This window comes from Cryptomeria japonica, chromosome 11 (assembly GCF_030272615.1).
Source record: "Cryptomeria japonica chromosome 11, Sugi_1.0, whole genome shotgun sequence".
In the NCBI taxonomy this organism is placed as follows: Eukaryota; Viridiplantae; Streptophyta; class Pinopsida; order Cupressales; family Cupressaceae; genus Cryptomeria; species Cryptomeria japonica.
The window spans coordinates 187,538,794-187,561,071 of record NC_081415.1 but is presented as its reverse complement, the minus strand read 5'-3'; positions in this window follow the sequence as shown (position 1 = coordinate 187,561,071).

Here is a 22,278-nt window from a genome sequence, read left to right as displayed (position 1 = left end):
GCACTTTTGCATCATAGGTTAGCACATATGTCATATAGGTTAGCACTTTTGTCTAAAAATCAACGCTTTTGCATTATAGGTTAGTGCATATGTCATGGAGGTTAGCGCTTTTGTCTAAAAATCAGTGCTTTTGCATCATAGGTTAGCGCATATGTTATGTAGGGTAGCGCTTTTGTCTAAAAAACAACGCTTTTGCATCATAGGTTAGCACTTTTGTAACGCAGGTTAGCGCTTTTGCATTGTAGGTTGGCGCATTTGACAGAAAAGTTTGTAACTGTGGATTCAAATTAGGCTTGTGAAGTCCATAAGGTTTTTCACTAACTTTTTATTATTTTTTTAGGTTAATAACAATTTCTTGCAGATTTGGAGGAGTTAAGTTAGGATTTAGTGATTTCTTTTCTAGCTTTTTCAAAGTTGGTTAAAAAGAACTCATATTTCCTTTTAGGTAAAAAGAACTTCATTTTTCAATTTGGTGTTCTAAAAAGTACCTCACTTGTTTTTGGGCTCTAAAAATAATCACATTTTCAAGGTAAAAAGAACAACAAATCAAACATTTACTTTCTTACAAAAGTTAGGATTCACACCTCAAACTTTGGGCTCTAAAAAGAACAAACAATCTTTTATTTTCTTGCAAAGCTAAAAAGCACAATCAATTTTATATTTTGCAACTTAAAAAGAACAATCAACTTGTCCATTTTTACGAAGCAAGTTAATTTTTGTAACAATTTTCATTTTGTTGACCAGGATTTCTAATTCCTAGTTTAGAAAATCATTTTTTATGTGGGGCTAAAATAAACACCATTCTTGTTGGAGCAACATCTCCAAATAGAGGATAGATCACATTGCTATGAGAAGTTAAAAATAACACTTGTAGTCTGTGTCTCGAAAGTGGTAGGTATATGCTCTCCCCTTAATTGGGTGACCAAAAAGCCAAACCCACTCTTTTACGCTTTCTTTACTTTCAAGCAATTAATCCTTTAGAGGGCTTACCTTCCCGAGCTGCCTTGAGGGGGCCAATGAAAAGGGAATGACCTAAAGTGGAAACGGGCTAATACCGAGTCCTTCCAATCCACTATAAATAAATCGTGTTTGTGACGAAAGTTCAAACATGTGCTGACAAGTTCTTACCGACACTATGTTTCCCCATAAACCCTATGGAGCGTAACCTCTATAGGTTGGGAACCTTCTGTATTTACAGAGCTAAAAGTGTCACATGTATGGCCACATGACCGGAAGCCTTTACTAAAAACTACTTGTACTAGTTGCCAAAAACCTTCCAGATGCTAGCACAGGAGGTCAGACCTCTGAAGCGGCTCACACACATACGATTCCTAGTAGAGATATAAAGTTTGCCATGAGGAGATTTCATGGAAACTAGTGGTTGGCTGCCCCAAAGAAGTGAGTGCCGAGGATGGAGCCAGTGGAGTCAAGCATCTAAATATCCACTTTGAATAGAGTAGCCTTGGGGGAAACTCCATGTGAGATTCAACAACTATTGTCTCAGCTTGCCATAGGGATTTGTACTTTCTTGTGCATTTTGTTTATTAAACATTGTGTCTTCTATGTCTGTAACATGTTCCAAATGGTCAAAAATTGAAGAAAATTATCATCTACAAGAGATCAAAAATCAACAAATTTCTGAAAAGTGTGATCAAAAGGATAAGACAAAAAGCATTCCAACACTTGAAACACTAACTCAAAATCAAAGTATCAAAACGTCAAAATATCAAAATAATTCTTGAAGTAGGTTTTGTCTCTAAACGATCATGTATTTTCAAAATAGCTCAAACAAACCAGGTTGTTAATCCTACAGGTTATTCCCGAAAAGTTCTATAAACATCAACATTCAACTAGCTATTGATTCAAACATCTTAAGTGCAAAAATCAACATCCTTGTCAAGTCTCTCATCAGGATAATCAAATCCTCTATCATGAAGCTTGATCAATCTATACTAGGTTCCTAATCTTGGATATATCTTTCCTATTTTGAACTTAGGTTATATCAAAACCAAAATTGCACCAACATTGGAATCAATTAAACTTGTAAACTGTCAAATGCTTATATGACTTTTAAGTGTCGCCTTAAGAAAAGAAAACCTAGTTACAAAGCTACTCAGAAGATAATAAGATTCTTGTATATTAATCGCAAGATCTTGCTGAAACATAGGACATTCCTACATCGTTTTCATCACTATTTACATGGCTGCGGTATAGAATTTGACGGTGAAACTCTATAAAGATGTGCTTTTCAACAAAGAGATGCTTTATCCCAATGAACAAACAATAGTGGTAAGATCAATAAAGCATATCTTCCTAAACCAATAATCACCTATTGACCTTGTTCTTGGGAACTTTTGACAACTTTGAAACAATCACATGCCAGTTTGGACTAGAGCCCAACATGAAGAACTTAGAAAACAACAACAAATGGAGGAAGAAGATACTCCTATATTCCACACTTTTGGATTTATTGTTGTTGATGAAGAAGCAGTCAATAACACCATTAGAGACCTAGAGCAAGATTTCAAATTTGATAGGCTAATGGAAAAATTGTTGGCAAAATAAAAAGAGAAATATCTTTTGATGTTGGCAAAATCTGGAGCTAAACTACCACAAGATTTTAACATAGAAAGCTTAAAACAAGACACGGAAACAAGTAACACCCAAAACATAGATGAGCAGAATATCGAAGATGTGAACAAAGAAAGCAACGAAGAAACAAGGAAAGAAAGGGATGATAAAAGAAAAGAGCGTAGTGACAAAAAGACTCATGATGAAACAAGGAGAGACTATGTGGATAATCCATTTTCAAACCTTACTCAACAAATACAAGACATGCAAAGTGGGACAAGCTCCAAGAAGTATTCATTGCAAGATATATGCCCATATCCTTTTGATAAAAATCTGAATATGATACCATTTCTGCAATATTGCGAGATTCCTAAATATGACAAATACGATGGAAAATCTGATCCTCAAGATCACATTAGGGAGTTTTGTACTATGAGCATGGAATTTGCTCATGATGAAACTTACCTTATGCGTCTTTTTCCTAGGAGTTTAAATGGACAATCAATGGAGTGGTTTTCAAGATTACCATCTGGAATCAAATCCTTTGAAGAACTTGTGAATAGGTTTATTTCACAATATTCCTACAATATAAGGAATGAAATAACAGTGCTAGATCTTTGCAATGTTAAACAAAAGAATGGTGAATCCTTTATGGTTTTCTTACAATGATGGAAACACATTTTAATAGGTATCCCTGAGATGTACTTGATCAAGAAAAAATGGACATATTCATTGATAATCTTATTAGTGAAATGAGTTATTGACTAAGAATACAATGTCCTCCCTCTTTTGCCAAAATGATAGAAAATGGTCTGAAAATAGAGAACGCAATGATTAAGAAAGGAGAAGTAAAACTTTACAACAACAATAACAACAATAACAGCAATGACAAACCCAAGTTCTCAATAAAGAATAGGAATGTCAGCAATGAAGGGAATGATGATAATAGTAATACAAAACAACAACAACCAATTTTCAATCTATCAAGTCAAAACCCAAGAAATAACAATCTAGAAAACAATAAAGCTAATTTTTTCTCCAATCCTCGAAGGAAATTCACAAACATTGGAGAATCTTTGGAATCCGCTCTTAAAACTTTGCTTGCCAACAAATTAATTGTTCTACTAGAAGCAAGAAATTATGAACCACCAGTCAAGCCTAATTGGTGGAATGACAATCATTTTTGCAACTATCATCGGAATAAACGACACCTAAAAATGATTGTCAGAGATTGAAGCACCTTATCCAAGATCTAATCGATAATGGAACAATCACAGTGGATAGCCATAAAACAAATGAATCACACTTGGCTTTTAAAACTTCACTCCCAAATTATGACAAAGGCAAAAAATCCCAATTAAAAGATGACAAAGGAAAAAATAAAGTGAATTACACTTACACATGTGATGATGTGGTGAATGTAATCATTGTTAATGAAAACTCATCTTCGGAACCAATTAATGTTATCACAAGAAGCAAAGCAAAGGTTACCTTCCCAGGGGTAGCAAAAGATCCACCACCGAATCCACAACAATACAATCTAGTAGAGCAATTACAGCGAATACCAGCTCAAATATCAATTCTGGAACTTCTCAAGATTTCACCTATGCATAAGGAAATTTTGGAGAAAGCTTTAGTGGAAACAACAGTTTCAAAGGATTTGGATGTAGATCAATTCCAAACTATGGTAGGATACCTCATAACTCCTCATTGCTTATCATTCTCTGAGAATGATGATGCGTCCTTACAACATCCTTATAATTTTCCCTTACATGTTGAAGTTTCCATAAACAAAACTCATGTCAAACGTGTGCTCATAGATGGAGGAGCTGGCTTAAACATTTGTGCATTAAGTTTGATAAAAGCTTTGGGATATTTAGAAAATGCAGTAGACCCAAAAAAGAAAATAACTATCAAAGCTTATGATGAAGCAAAACGTTCTTCTAAAGGAACTGTGGTGCTACCAATAAGGATAGGACCTGTGGAAAAGGATACATTGTGTCAAGTCTTAGATTTAAACCTCTCCTACAACATTCTTCTAGGAAGACCATGGATTCACAAGATGCAAGTGGTTCCTTCTACCTATCATCAATGTGGAAAATTTCCTCATGAAGGAAAAGAGATCACTATAATTGTAGACTCCAGTCAATATTGCAATAATTTGAGTTCCACATAACAGGGAATCAGTATATCCTACCAAAGAAGTTCAAGCAAAGTTATGGGAAACTTTTGAAGAAAAGCTCAAGTTAAATGATGAAGGAATGGACAAGTATTCTTTGAATAATTTTCCACTCTCCCCTAAGTCATATGGAAAACCTGTAGATATTCAGTCACAAACATCAAGCAAATCAAAACATATGTTTAAAGGAACCTTTGTTAGTGTTGGAACCCTTGAAAAGGAAAATGAAGACAAAGACATTCTTGCTTGGTTATACAAAGATGAGGATAAAACTATAGCAAAAGCAACAGAAGTTAATATTCCCATAAAACAATATGGCAAAGGATATGAAATCATGCAAAAGATGGGATATAAAGGAAATGGACCAATTGGTAAGCAACATCAAGTTATTTCATAACCTATTTGTCCGCATTCGCAATCCACAGAAGATAAATTTGGGCTGGAATATCTAAAATCAAATCAAAAGCAACATAATCATTAGCAGCAAAAATGGAGAAAGCAATCAGTTTCTAAAGAAGAAAATTGGCAAGAAAAGCTACATCAAGCGGCCAAAATAGTAGCCAATAAGCAAAAGAAGCAAGATCATGAAAAGAAAGAAGAGGAGACTACCATCAAAGATGAAGAAAAATCTTGTCAACAAGTCCTAAAAATACAAAGAAAGGCAAAATCTGAACAAGATATTCCAGAAGCAGTAAAAATAGAGATGACAAAAATCAAAGAACTCTTTGCACCATACGACAATCCAGAATGGTATAGTGGAGTAATCTTAGATTAGGATTCAGAAACAGATTCCAATGAATATGAATGGGGTTCAGATGCCTTATCCACTACATCAAGCAAAGAACACAATGAAGATCAAGCAACTATCACAGAAGAAGACCTGTCTATTGCAGAACAAAGGATGAGGCTAGAAAAAAGATAAGAAAAACTCAGAATCCAAAGAAAAGAGGCGTATACAAAAAGGAAAGGAAATGACAAAGACAAAGAAGCAATGCCACAAGAAGCACAAACAAAGATCAAATATGCAAGAACCATAGAAGAACTAAGATATAGTCAAGTTGCACTAACTATTAGTCCCAAAGAAGTTGAGTTTGAAAGGAGACAAAATCTATTTAAAGAATCTACTTTATCATGTACACAAATATGTCAACTTCTAAATGCAAATGAGGGCAATCAAGAAGAAAATTGCAGTATCAAAGATGTACGTATGGATATAATCCATTCATTTAAGGGACAAACATCAATTGAAGAACCACTTGAGTGTGAACTACAAAATGCTAATATTAATCTTGTTAAGACTAATTCGGAAACACTTGAGAAAGACAGTCCTCAAAAACATCTAATCTATGATAATACCTATCCTATGCTAAATTATGATCATTATGTCATGAACATTGAAATACTTAATGATGACAGTGATTATGATTTACCCCTCCTTCATCCTAAACTAATTGATTGGGATAATTTAGACAAACTCAAACTAAATGTCTTTTCCAATGATCATGTCCTAGCTGTGTACCTTAACGCTATTGAACCCATCCCATATCAGATATCTTCCACTATAGAATCAAGTAATATTTTTCATAGTCGGGAGAATGCCAAACTTTTCAGTTGCAAAAGTGAAATAAAACAAGGAAAGAGACCTATTGTTGAAAATCATTTCATGGCAACATTAGATCAATCAAAAGAGAAAATAAAGGGCGTATCTGATGATGAAAACCTCCTTGAGGCATCAAAAGATGGAAAGTTTGACATTTTTCCTGCATATTTTCAAGAAAGATCTGCTATCCTAATAGAACCAACAAAAGCAGTAAACATTGATACATCTAAGGATCCTAAAATACTTCATTTTGCTGCCTCATTATCAGAAAAAGAAAGGAAAGAGTACATGGAATTCTTTAAGCAAAGACAAATAAATTTTGCTTGGTCTTATGCAGATATGCCAAGGCTTAACCTAGATCATATCATGCATCATCTTAATGTGGATTTAAAAGCAAAACCTATTAAACAAAAGCTAAGAAAGATGCATCCACATATTGCTCTCCTTGTAAAAACTGAGCTTAAGAAACTATTGGAAGTAGGTTTCATAAGACCAGTGGCTTATCCAGAATGGGTCTCAAGTATTGTACTAGTATCAAAACTAGATAAGAGCATAAAAATCTGCACAGATTTTAGAGATCTGAATAAAGCATGTCCAAAAGATGATTTCCCGCTACCAAACATTGATATCATAGTAGACTTTTCAGCAGGACATGAGATTTTTTCATTAATGGATGGCTTCTCAGGATATAATCAAATCAGAATTGCACCTGAAGATCAAGAGAAGACAACTTTCACCTATGCATGGGGAACATACTACTGGAATATTATGCCATTTGGGCTTAAGAATGCAGGAGCGACATATAAAAGAGCTATGACGATAATTTTTCATGACATGATGCATACATTCATGGAAGATTATGTCGATGACATACTCGCAAAATCTCACACAAGAAAAGAACATTTGAACATTCTAAGCAAGATTTTTGACAAGCTGGAAAGATATCAATTGAGATTAAATCCAAAGAAATGTGCATTCGGAGTAACCTCTGGAAAGCTTTTGGGGTACATTATGTCAGCCCAAGGCATCGAAGTAGATCCTGGAAAAGTTAAAGCTATCATGGAGATGGAGTCACCCAAGAACATAAGTCAATTACGATCTTTACAAGGAAGGTTGCAATCAGTCAGGAGATCTGTTTCTCAATTGGCTGATAGATGTCTTCCATTTACCCATCTTTTACATAAAAATGTTCCATTCAAATGGGATACAAAATGTGAAGAAGCTTTCTTGCAAATAAAAGAATATCTTATGAGTCCTCCAGTACTAATATCACCAACCAAAGGGAAACCATTGTTACTCTATGTCTTAGCAACAAGTGTGTCATTAGGCGCACTCCTAGCTCAACATGATGATGAAGGAAAAGAAAGAGCAGTTTATTATATCAGCAGAACACTTGTTGGATAAGAATTAAATTATTCCTCAATTGAAAAGATATGTTTGGCAGTTGTATTTGCAGCTCAGAAGCTACGACATTGTATGTTGATTTATTCTGTAATACTAATAGCAAAGATAGATCCTCTCAAATATCTGTTAAGCAAGTCAACATTAACAGGGAGGCTAGCAAAATGGGTTATGATACTGAGTGAATTTGAAATAGAATATGTTGACCGAAAAGCCATCAAGGGACAAGTCATTGCTGATCAATTAGCTAATGCACCTTTAAAAAATAACTTGCCTTTGCACATCGAATTTCCTGATGCAGATATCTTGATAGTAAGTATAAACTTTTGGGAATTATATTTTGATGGTTCTTATACTCAATATGGATAAGGTGCAGGAATCTTTTTTATCACACCTCAATGACATACAATTCTGAAATCATATAGACTATGATTTCCATGCACCAATAATACTGCAGAGTATGAAGCATTGGTTATAGGGCTCAAAATGGCCATTGAATGGAATGTTAAAGAACTACATGTCTATGGTAATTCACAACTTGTCATAAATCAAATAAATGATGAATATCAAACAAAGGATGATAGGCTTATGCCATACAAACAGCTAGTGGAGGAATTTAAAGGGCACTTTAAAGAAATCACATTCACCCAGATCCCCAGAAATGAGAATAAAGCAGCAGATGCAATGGCTACAATAGCATCTCTCTTGCAAAATAAAGAGAATCAACAATATTACAAATTTCTCATGGAAGATATCTTAACCCCTACCATCCAATCCCAACATACCTATCGAATTTGCCATATATCAAGAACCAATGAATCCTTATACAGTCAAATCTACCAATATTTGAAAGATCACATCCTTCCTCTTGAATTATCTCGTAATCAATGAAGAAACTTTATCCGTCAGTCCTCTCGCTATACTATTATTGCTGATATCCTATATAGGCATGGCCTAGATGGTACATTATTGAGATTGTTGGCATTATAACAGACAAGAAGAAGGTTGGCATTCCAAATACAATGAGAGACTGTTGGCATTTCTTAAGGATATTGAGGAGGTTGTTGATGACTATGGATATAACTAATTAAAGATGTTTTACTATCTTGATTATTATTTTGTCATTGATGTCAAGAAATTGATTTTCTAATTCAGTATGATGTTGCCATATCTTAAGAAGTATGATTTGATGAGTATAAAGATGTTGGTAAAAGACACAGAAAGAATATGATGAATAAGGGGATAAGTTATTCAATGGGCAACTATTACCGAGTTAGACAATGATGAGATCATGATGTTTAGATTGTTTTGATTTCCTACATATGCTATTGTTTGAAAGGTTAATACTATACTATGTTACTGAGCAAACAACCTAGTCGATAAACCCTAAGGAACCTAGTTGGTAAAACCCTAAGGTTATCGCTATTGGTTAATGAAGGCAGAATGTCTACCAAGTGAAGTTTAGTATTCACCGAGTTGTTACTGAGTTACAACCGAGCAATAACAGAATGCATTAAATGTTTACATGTGATATTTAATGAAGGAAGCTGATGAGCTGGAGTGGATTAAATGATTGGTAAGCTGTGTATGAAGATTGTTAAAGAATCTATGGTAAAGAAAGATCGGCAGGAAGATCTACAGCTCAGATTGAACCGCAATACCCTAACACAAGTTCCAAGGTGAAAATGCAAGTTCCAAGGTGGGGTAAAACATTTTCAGATCAAAGGATACATTGAACCTGGACAAGATTGAAGATTTGATGGCTATGATTGATCAAGGGAAATGTGATCAAGGAGATTAAGCGGTTGGAAGATTGTTTATAAATAGGAAACTATTTATAAACAATGTATGCAAGCAAGTGTATGCACAGGGATGCTACATAGTGATTACCAAGCATAGAAGCTTGAAGACCTGTTAGAATAATAGAGTATAGATGCCCAGTAGATAGACAAGATTAGTTCTATGTCTAAATTGTATTGAACAAATAGGAATCTGCTTTAGCATTTTTAGATGTGAAGTTGCAGACATATTTTTATTACTGTTATTTTGAGAAGTAGCAGAAAATCTCTTAATCGAGTGGACTTAACAGTCTTATTTGTAAAATCCTCTAGCAAGGTGACATTCTTATTGAGTGTTTGAAATCCTTTAACAAGGTCACTTCTAACAAGGTGAAGATCCTAACAAATCTGAGGGAAATCCCTTAATTGGGTCACATCTAGCAATGTGTTTGTAATCTTTAACAGGATTTGTTTTTAACCGAGCATACTCTAGAAGAGTATATTTCTTAGTGGGTCCAAAATCCCATAGTGGTTTTTCCCTATTTGGGCTTCCACGTTAAAATCTGGTGTTATATGTTTGTGATCTTATCTATTTATGGGTCTGCATGCATTACTATTTTTCTGATGAGGTTACTGAGGTTGAATCTGTTGTTTTTATTGAAGATTAAGTTTGAATGATTCAAACCCCCGCTCTCATATTGTTAGCTTGGCATCTGTACTAATCATATTTAGCATCAGAACTATCAGAGATGTCTTGAAAAAGATGAATCTGAGAGAGTTCTTAATGACATTCATGTGGGTATTTGTGGTACACACTCAAGTGGTTTAACATTGGCTAAGAAACTTATTCGTATAGGTTACTTTTGGCCTACCATGGAAAGGGATTCATTCACCTATGCTAGAAAGTGTAAACAATGTCAAATTCATGGAAATCTAATTCATGCACCAGGACAAGAGTTATATCCTATGACAGGATCATGGCCATTTTCGCAGTGGGCCTGGATTTGGTAGGAAAGATCAATCCCTCATCTTCTAATTGATATAAGTTCATTTTGATTGCTACTGAATATTTTACTAAGTGGATTGAAGTAGTGCCTTTAACAAAATTGATAGGAAAACAAATATCATCATTCATCTTGAATTACATAATCTATCGCTATGGCGTTCCTATGACCATTATCACTGATAATGGAAGACCATTTAAAAATCAAGATGTAAAAGAGCTATGTGAAAAGTTTCATATCCAACATAGGTTCTCTACTCCATATTATCCACAAGGTAATGGTCAAGCTGAGGCATCAAACAAAACTATTTTAAAAATCTTGAAGAAAACAATTAATGAAGCTGGAAAAGACTGACACATTCAGTTAAATCCTGCTCTTTGGGCATATTGAACTAGTGTTCGCACTCCAACAGGGGAAACTCCATATTGTTTGGTCTATGGATCTGAAGCTATATTACCTATATAAGTAGAGATACCTTCTCTGCAAGTATCCTTGCATGGTCTTATACCCGAAGAAGAACAAAGAGTCTCTCGACTCCAGGAACTAGAACTGATTCAGGAACATCGCCAAAATGCAACATATCATTTAAAAGTATATCAACAAAGAATGGCAAGAAGCTATAACCACAAATTCAAGCCATGCATTTTCCAGATTGGAGACATAGTTCTAAGGGAAAATCCAAGAAATCAGCAAGATCGGTAAAAGAAGGGCAAATTTGAACCAAATTGGCTAGGACTAGGACCTTTTGTCATAGTAGCAACATATGGATCAGGAGCATACAAATTATCTACTCCAGAAGGTGATTGGTTTGATAAACCTATCAATTCTATCCATCTCAAGAAATTCTATGCTTGAGATATAAAGTTTTGAAAAAATCAATAAAAAGTATATAAAGTTCTGAAAAATTCAATAAAAAGCATATAAAGTTCTGAAAAAATCAATAAAAAGCATATAAAGTCATGAAAAAATCAATAAAAAGCATATAAAATCTAACAAAAATGCAATAAATTTAGATGGTAAAAACCTGGTAAACAGGCACTATCTACAAAGTGAGATCCTCCATCTATGAGATCGCTTTACGCAACTATCCACTCCATCCTATCGCATCTATCATATATCCTAGCTTATCAATTTCGATGAACTATTTAGCAAGAAATATGCAGCTTACCAATAGTTATCAATCTTTGACATACTTGTCGTAGTCACTATCTTAGATTTTATGAAAATCTATCAATCTACATTTCTATTCCGCCATGGTTTGGATCTTGATCAATTCATACATCCATAATAAATTTTTGTTTCTGCTAGGGGCAAAATCCAAATTCCTTTTGCTAAGGTGATCTTTTGAATATTTAAAAAATCCAAAACATTCGAAAAACTTAGAAGAAAAAAAACAAAAACACCTAGGATTTTGAAACAGATAACGAGCAACAAAGCAACAAAAATCAAGGCATTTCATCAACAACTGAATCATGAAACTCAAAAACTGAAGAATCAATCAGCAAGCTATACAAGATTATCAAAGATCATTCATCAAGATGATTATATTAGTTAATGACCATTAGAACATGTGAATGACATACAAGATTCAGTGGTTATATCTTGATTTTATTACTAATCATGTACTCTATGCGACTCAAGGATGTCCATGACTAGAGAAGCTATGATGGGGCATGATTATTTTTCTTTGATTGTTGTTTGTGGTTTATCTCTTACTACGGTATGAACTTGTCTTAGGATATGATCGGCAAAAGGTCAAGGAGGACGTTCCAAGTCATTCATGAAAGGAGATACTCCTTGTTTGTTCTGCAAGCAATACTCAGGTCAACTTGACTCATTATATCAAGTTGCTTGTATTAACTTGCTATATCAAAATCCATGTAAGCAATACTCAGGTCATCTTGAATCTTTGTGTCAAGTTGCTTGTATTTTTTACAACATTTAAGCTCAATGATGAAATCAAGCACTGTTACAAGATCGCATATGAAGAATGGCAGCACAATTTTTAGTTAGATGATTTTAGATTATAAGCATTCATTTATCAGTTAGATTATAAGCATTCATTTATTAGTTGCATTATAAGCATTCATTTATCAGTTGCATTATAAGCATATCATTTCATTAATGAATCAATGATCATAAATAAAGATTGAGTATACTTGGACAAACAAAAACAATTTGCATTTAATCATTATAGGTGCATTCATTTTTAGAATCATTTTTAATCATTATCCATTTCATTTAGTTGCATTTTATTATTGCATTAGTTTGCATTCAATTAAGTGCATTTCATTCATCATATCATCATTATTATCTACATTATCATTTCATTAACGATCATTTAGTTGCATCTTTGCACTTAGATTCATATACATTACATATAAAAATCAAAAACATTTCATGTAGGTCATTTGCATTTACATAATCATAAGCATTAATCAATCATGCATTTGCATTTGTATCATTTAGGTTAAGTAATCATTTTCATTTGCATCCAGGATATCTAAAATCAAAAATCAACAAAAGCATTTATCATTTCATCATCATATAAAGCATCATCATCAAATAAAGTAACATGCATAAAGATCATATCATTATCCATCTACTCATTGCATCCATAAAAGCAAAGCATCTAAGCATATAGATCATCATAAAACAATAACAGTCCAAGTATACAATGATATCAGATAAATAATACAAATGCCCCAAATCAAGTCACGGCTGTCCTGTACCACTACCACCTGACTCTGTCTGTCTCTGTGGCTGTGGGCAAGAAGATCCTCCAGATGCTTATCTCCCATCCTCACCACTCCTCTGAGGAGGTCCCATGACCCCACCATTGCTAGTATCCATCAATACGGTAGTTTGATAACTACCTATTCTCTGACTCTCTCTAACTACCTCCTCATATCATTGTCGCCAGTGGGCAGTCTCCTTCCCAGCTTAAAATAGTGCTCTAATAGTGTCCGCTAAGAGAGTACCTGATCCAACCTACTGAATATGATCCAGAAAACCCTGAGTATCTTGTTGTCTCCTAGCAGTTGTATCTCTCTCAATCATAAGAGTCTATATTTATGCTCGAAGCTAATCAATTTGTGCTCTCAAACTATCAATAGTATCATGCTCTGGCACATCATGCTCTGGTATAACTACATCTGGCATATCTTTCACTGGTGCAACCTGCTCTGGTACATCCTATTGTGGTGCATGAATATCAATCCCCTCACCACCAACCTATCCAACTGCTGGAATCTCAGTCTGAGTAACTCTCTGAACCCGTTGTCTAATCAGGGGAACATGATCCTTAGGATCCTCATCATCACCACCATGAGCTGCAATAACTCTAGGATCTGGCCAAATCTATCCAAAATCAATACCTCTCCTACCCTCTCTCCTCTCAATGGAAATCCTCTAGGTGGTCTCATCCCTACCCTACCAGTATCCCTCCCAATCCGTCTACCATCTCTCCCACCCATAGGACGAGGTCTCTCAATCCTGCTAGCTAGTCCAAATGGTCCTCCGCGGACTCTCAATCGACGTCCTCTCCGTCCAGATCCACCACCACCACCTCCATCCCCATCATCATCTCCACATCTCCTAGCCTCATGAGTAGCTCTAAGCTCTCATCTATGTCTTTGTCTCTTGATAATAGGATCATCTAAATCATCATCATCATCTCCTCAGCTACGAAGAGGATCTGTTGGATCCGTAATCCGAGGAAATGGATGTGCTAATAAATACTGAGCATACTCTGCAGTAACCCTAGGTTCAAGAATGTGTAATCTCATATCATATGCCACTCTCAGAGTAGCAACAAACTGTACACGAGCAATCTCAAATGACAAAGATGGTCCCCAATCTCGCCTATCTCTGTATCATCGCGCATATATCGTCACACCAGTAGGCATAGGCTGAATGATACCAAACTATCTCAAAATCTGACCAATCAACTATCGCTCAACAATGAAGGGTGTACGACCAATGAGATATCTACTCTGCATGATAAATGGTAATGTCTATGCATCATCCATCCATGGCTCACAATCAACATATGGTCTCCAAGTGATGCTATCCAAAGAATCAAGAACCCAATGCCAATACTCCATCTTACCCAGCTTGGGCTGAGTAACAACACCTACATAAAAATAAACATATGGATGCCTCTCTCCACAAACTCTATGATGGATAGGCCATGTAATAGCAATATGCTCCCAACACTAGATCTGTAATAAAGTGCATCCTGTCGATAAACTAGCACTCTCATCATACACAACCTGGTGAAGATCATGATATAAATGTGCCAACATGCAAACACCCCAAGCATATCGTGTCCAATGCTGCATCATACTCAGAAGAACCTCGCCCCATCCAATAGAAAAACCTCATGATCGCCTGTCAGGACATATGAATCCTTCAATCAAACTAGCCAGAATAACATTAAGAGTCTCGTAGTACATCACCATATCTACCCATCGGATCTCACCTCTATTGATGCTCTCATCAGCAAACACAACTCTGCAAGCCTTCGTCCCAAATCGATCCTAATAATCATACTACACTAGCTTACTAGTCACCGGGATATGAAGAATCCTGTAGACATCCTCAAGAGTAACACTAATCTCACCCGTCGGCAGGTGGAAAGTGTTATGCTCGTTGTGCCATCTCTCGGCTAAGGAAGTCAACAATCCTCTATTATGTGTAATCTGAAGAATAAATAATAAATGGCATAAACCACATGCATCTATATGTCTAATCTTAGCCTGGGACAACTCTGGAACTAAATGACGTATGGCCGGTAATTTCTCTCGACACTGGAAAACATCAAGTTTCTCCTATTTTTCAAGAGAAATCAATCAATCAAATCAAACTAAATCATTCGACCAATCAAATCAATCAATCAAATCAAATCAAAAGCTACTCAATCATCAAATCTATCAATCAAGCTAATCAATAGCTACTCGATCATCAAATCTATCAATCAAGCTAATCAAAAGGTACTCAATCATCAAATCTATCAAATCAAGCTAATCAAAGCTACTTAATCATCAAATCTATCAATCAAGCTAATCAAAGCTATCTATGAGATCTATCAAATCATGCTAATCAAATCTATCTATCAAATGATCCAAATCAAGCTACTCAAAGCTACTTATCAATCTATCAATCACGCAATCATTCCAATCAAGCTCTTATTTTCATTATCACTATGTATTACACATGTTAAATCTAATCATTCAAGTGATTTTTAGCTTTTGTCCCTATCAACAATCTCAAATTTAAACAAAAGCACTGATCTATTGAGCATATGTGCTAAACAACGATGCATATGCTCTATTCTAAGCAAAAGCGATATTCTATCAAGCATATGCACTAAACAATGATGCATATGCGTTATTCTACACAAAAGAACTAACAATCTCAGCATATGCGCTAACAAATGAAACAAAAGCGCTAAAACACACAAAAGCGCTAACATTCTATGCAAAAGCGCTAACATACAAAGCAAAAGTGCTAAATCAAGCATTTGCGCTAACCAAAATTGTATATGTGCTAAACTAAATTGCAAATGCGCTAATCTAAAGTTGAAAAAATCAAAAAATTTAAAAATTCAAAAAAGAGTGCCTAAAACATGAAATTTTGAACAAAAACTTGAAAACAAAGCTCGGGATAGGAAACATACCAGATAACCATACTCGATCGGTCGTTGATATCGTCGCACATGCTCAAATCGATGGTTCTCCACGGGAATCACCATTTCGCCACCTTAGCAAAAAAATATTCTCTCCAAAAGCTGACAAGGATAACAATGAAGTTAAAATTAGCCTTAGTTAATTTTATATTTACTATTTGTAGAGTCGTTAATTTCCAATGGAGCAATTTAATTTGTTATTTTTACAAATGAATTTAATTGACTAAAATTTTTTATCACATTATCATGAGATTCATCATTCAAACTAAATTTTTTGACAATTTCATGATCAATCTCCTGAGGGGGCACACAATCCGAATTTTCAATTTCTATCAAGCACTATCGAGACTTGATTTAATCTTTGAAACAATGTTGTCTTCACATCATTTCAAAGAGGGGCAAAATGTATACACCTAAAAATTGGCTATGAGCAATTAAATAAATATTTAATATTTATTTAATAAATATTCATCTATTAAATAGTTAATTCAAAAAGATTAATTAATTTAATTCATTTTCACATCTTTCTATTAATTAATATTTTATTAATTAATTCATTTATCCTATTCTTTTAAATAATTAAATATCTAATATTTAATTATTCCTCTAAACCAAGTTAATTAAATATCTAATATTTAATTATCTCCTCCAATCAATTAAATATCCAATATTTAATGGTTATTCTTCTATCCTATAGTCTCAAATATTAAATAATTCTTAAATTATTTAATATCTCTTTTCCAACTCATCCTCTATCTCCACTTCATCTTCCCTTTGCCAACTCATCAAACATGTGGCTAAGGAAATTACTATTTCTTAAATATTAATTCATCATTTAAATTCAACTTCCCAAATTTAATGAAATTGTGTACGTACACATATTTCATAACTATCTTCTATATTTTCTCCAACACCCCCTACATCTTAGGAAGGACTTGAGTCCACTGGTCCTCTCATGCCTAAATTTCCTCCCACCATCCCTAGATTCTCTCAGTCAACAACCCAGTCAAGGTGAGATGAGTGACACTTGTCTTCTCCTTCCCCCTTTCTCTCAACCTTCACCTTTGCTCATAGCCATTCAAATCTATAGATCTGATCATGACTGTTGATCTGAGCCACATCATCTAATCCTCTCAAGGTCTATAAAATCAGGAGCTTCAGTTGAGAGGAAGTTAGTCTTCAAAAATAGTCTTCAAGCCAATCTTATGCATCCATGAGTTTTTGAAGCAAATAGCAAATAGTAATAGCAATTATCATATAATATAATTTAGCATAATCATGTAGCTTTGCATATCATACTATCAGTTAACTGCAAGTTATCAGTCCATTCTTCATATGCCATCTTGGAATCTAACAATGCATTATCTGAGAGCACACCATCTGCAACCAGGAACAGTGGAGATAGGACACAATGAGACATAAGTCATGAAGGTAAAATAGTGTTTTATATTAATATTTATTTCATGCAGTTTCATTGGTGGATTTTGGATTTCCTGTATGCATTTCCATTGTATTTTGTGAAACTAACTTATTATAGGTAATATTCTAAGGATGAAATTTAAGCTCACACATTTTACCATTGTATGCATTTCCATTGTATTTTGTGAAACTAACTTATGTTTTGGTAATGAAATATGTGTACGTACACAATTTCATTAAATTTGGGAAGTTGAAGATAAATGATGAATTAATATTTAAGAAATAGTAATTTCCTTAGCCACATGTTTGATGAGTTGGCAAAGGGAAGATGAAGTGGAGATAGAGGATGAGTTGGAAAAGAGATATTAAATAATTTAAGAATTATTTAATATTTGAGACTATAGGATAGGAGAATAACCATTAAATATTGGATATTTAATTGATTGGAGGAGATAATTAAATATTAGATATTTAATTAACTTGGTTTAGAGGAATAATTAAATATTAGATATTTAATTAATTAGAAGAATAGGATAAATGAATTAATTAATAAAATATTAATTAATAGAAATATATGAAAATGAATTAAATTAATTAATCTTTTTGAATTAACTATTTAATAGACGAATATTTATTAAATAAATATTAAATATTTATTTAATTGCTCATAGCCAATTTTTAGGTGTATACATCTTGCAAGGTCCAAACTTCCTCATCTGCAACTTGTTATAGATTCCAATTGTAAATCTCTCTTTTCTCCGATACACCATCACTTCATCGCCTTTCTCTGTATTAACTCCGTTTTCTCTCGTTCTTTCACCATTATTTCTCATTTCTTCTATTCTACCTCCCCCCCAACTTCTTTCTCTTTTTTAAGAGATGGCTCGATTTTTCAAAAAAAATTAGCCCATCTCTCAAGAGGGCATACCACCCACTAAATTAACATTTATGGGGCATATTTTCTCATACCTATATTTCTTTCTTTGAAACAACACAATAAACTGCACCATCTCAAAGAGGGGCAAATGTAGGCACATAAATCTGTCCACTTAATTAAATAAATATTTAGTATTTATTTGATTATTTAACCATCAGTCAACAATTAATTAAATTGATATTTAATTAATTCATCTTGAACCTCTTCTGCTATTAACTAAATAAATTATTCAATTTATTTAAATTAATTTATTAAACCATACCCCAAATTAATTAAATGAATAAAGCATATTTGTTTAATTTAACCCCCTTTCCTCATTTAAATAAATAAATAAATATCCCCCCACTTGCATTCTCCTACAAATGCAAGTTGCACAATTTTAGTTGAAATAAATGAATTTTATTTTAATTAAAATCCTATTTTCTCTCACCCATCAAACCCATGTGCATCCTAAAACCCCTTCTAGATTCTTCTAATCCTCCTAATTAGGCTAATCCCCCTCCCTAATTATTGTCACATTCTTAAGCAAAGAGAAGTCACTTCTCAAAGCCTCCAAAGTCTTTGAAAAGCATTAAAGGCTTTTTATCCTCCAACAAATTAACCTCCAAAGTCTTCCAAACCATTAATGGTTCTTAAATAACCATTTATGGCTCTTACACAACCATTAATGGTTAAACTCAACTCACCCACATGGTTAGAGACTTTCCCTCTAACTCAACCCTATTTAACTCATGGGTCTCTTCAAGCATTGATTGCTTTGACCATGGATATCCCCACTAACTCTTGCACAAGAGTTTGTCCATTGGTTAAAGGCATTATTCATTGGATAAAAGCTTTATTCATTAACTCAAGCCTAACCAAACCCTCCCAACGTAACCTTCATGTCTTCTTAAGCATTTAATGCTTCTTCCCTCTCCTCTCAAGCCATCTCATGTTGACATTTGTCATCATGGGATTGGGTTGAAAGTCATCACATGGATCACAAACCAATCAATCCTAGCCCTTGTTAAGATTACTCAATCTTGACCATCCATTGCCCTATTTTCCTTATAAATAGAGCTCCCATTCCTCATTTTCAAATATCCCGAAGTCTTTGTGCATCAAACTTATAGACATTTTAAGAGAGCATTTAGGAGCATTCGCTTTGTTATTTTTCTAAAATTAATATAGACTAATTAGGTGCTTTCTCATAGTAACTTAATTACACTTGTATATGCATTTGTTCTCATTTTCATAATTATCTTGAATCTTCAGAAGACATCCATAGTTAGTGTTAAAAATTGAGAGCTACACTCATGTGGAACTTGGAGAGGAGAGGAACAAGGGAGGACAACTATGAGCATTGTGGGAAGCATCTTAGGGGGTTTTCTTTCCCTCTTTCATTTTTGTATGCTTCTTCTTGTATGCTTTTTATCTCTCTTGATATGCATGTTTATGATCATAGGCTCATTTGTGTTTCATTTTTGTTGTCACTAACATACTAATGATTTGTCTTTTGTGCCTTCCTCTTTTTGACATGCATCACATGCCATTGTACATTGAATTTCCTAATGCAAACATTCTAACAATAAGTACAAAATTTTGGGAGTTCTGCTTTGATGGTTCTTATACACAATATGGATCAGGCACCGGAATTTTGTTCATTACACCTCAAGGCAACACAATTCCAAAATCACATAGACTGTGATTTCCATGCACAAATAATACTGCAAAATATGAAGCATTGACTATTGCGTGGAATATCAAGGATTTACATGTCTATGGTGATTCACAGCTTATCATCAACCAAATAGATGATGATTATCAAACTAAGGATGGTAGGCTTATGTCCTACAAATAGTTGGTAGAAGATTTTAAAGAACACTTTGAAGAAGTGTCATTCACTCAGATCATAAGAAATGAGAATAAAGCAGCAAATGCAATGACTACAATAGCATCTCTCTTACAGAGTCAGGAGAATCAACAACGTTACAAATTCCTGGTGGAAGATATCTTAACCCCTACCATTCAATCCCAACATACCTACATGATTTTTCATATATCTAGAACCAGTCAATCCTTATACGGCCAAACTTATCAATACTTAAAAGAGAATATCCTTCCTCCTGACCTATCCCGCAATCAGAGAAGAAATTTTATCTATTAATCATCCCGCTATACTATTATTGTTGATACCTTATATAGGCAAGGTCTAGATAGCACTTTATTGAGATGTCTCGAACAAGAAGAATCTGAGAAAGTTCTTAACGAAGTTCACGCTTGTATTGTTGGTACACACTCAATTGGATTAACACTGGCTAAGAAACTTCTTTGTATGGGTTACTATTTGGCCAACTATGGAGAGAGATTCATTCACATATGCGAAGAAATGCAAATAATGCCAGATCCATGAGAATCTCATCCATGCACCAGCACAACAATTGCATCCTATGGCCGAATCATTGCCATTTTCTCAATGGGGCCTTGATTTGGTAGGTAAGATAAATCCTTCATCTTCTAATGGACATAAGTTCATTCTGATTGCTACTGAATATTTCACTAAATGGATTGAAGCAGTACCTTTGACAAAAATGACAGGAAAACAAATATCATCATTCATCTTGAATTTTATAATATGTCGCTATGGAGTTCCTATGACCATTATCACTGATAATGGATGACCATTTAAGAATCAAGATGTGGAGGAACTATGTGAACGATCCCATATCCAACATAGGTTTTCTACACCATATTATCCACAGGGAAATGGTCAAGTTGAGGCATCAAACAAAACTATCTTGAAAATCTTGAAGAAAACAGTCAATGAAGTTGGAAAAGACTGGCACATTCAGCTAAATCCTACTCTCTACACACCAACGGGGGAAACTCCATATTTCTTAGTCTATGGATAAGAAACCATATTAACAATAGAAGTAGAGATACCGTCTCTATGAGTTTCCTTGAAAGGTCTTATACCAGAAGAAGAAGAACGAGTCTCTAGACTTCAAGAACTTGAGATGATTAAGGAACATCACCAAAATGTAAGAGATCATTTGAAGGTATATCAACAGAGAATGGCAAGAAGTTATAATCACAGAGTCAAGCCACACATTTTTCAGATTGGAGATATAGTTCTAAGGGGGAATTCGAGAAATCAGCAAGACTGAGAAAAGAAGGTTAAATTTGAACCAAATTGGTTAGGTCCTTTTGTCATAGTAGCAGCATATGGCTCAGGAGCATACAAGTTATCTACTCTTGAAGGTGATTGGTTTGATGAACCTATGAATTACATCCATCTCAAGAAATTCTATGCTTGAGATATAAAGTGCTAGAAAAAATCAATAAAAAGCATATCAAGTCCTGAAGAAATCAGTAAAAATCAGAAAAGCAAAAAATCCCTAAAAAAAGCATAAAACAGTGAAAACAAAAAAAATCAAAATATGGAAAAACTGCAATAAATTTAGATAGTGAAAATGTGGTAAATAGACGCAATCTAAAAAGTGAGTTCTTCCATCTATGAGATCACTTTGCGCACCTATCCACTCCATCCTAATTACATCTACCACTTCCATCAGTCCTATCTCATCCATTTCATCTTTCGCATCCATTGCTCTGAACCATTTAGCAGGAAATATGCAGCTTACCAACATTTATCAATCTTTGACATACTTTTTCGTAGTCATTGTCTTAGATTTTATCAGAATATATCATATTTTCATTT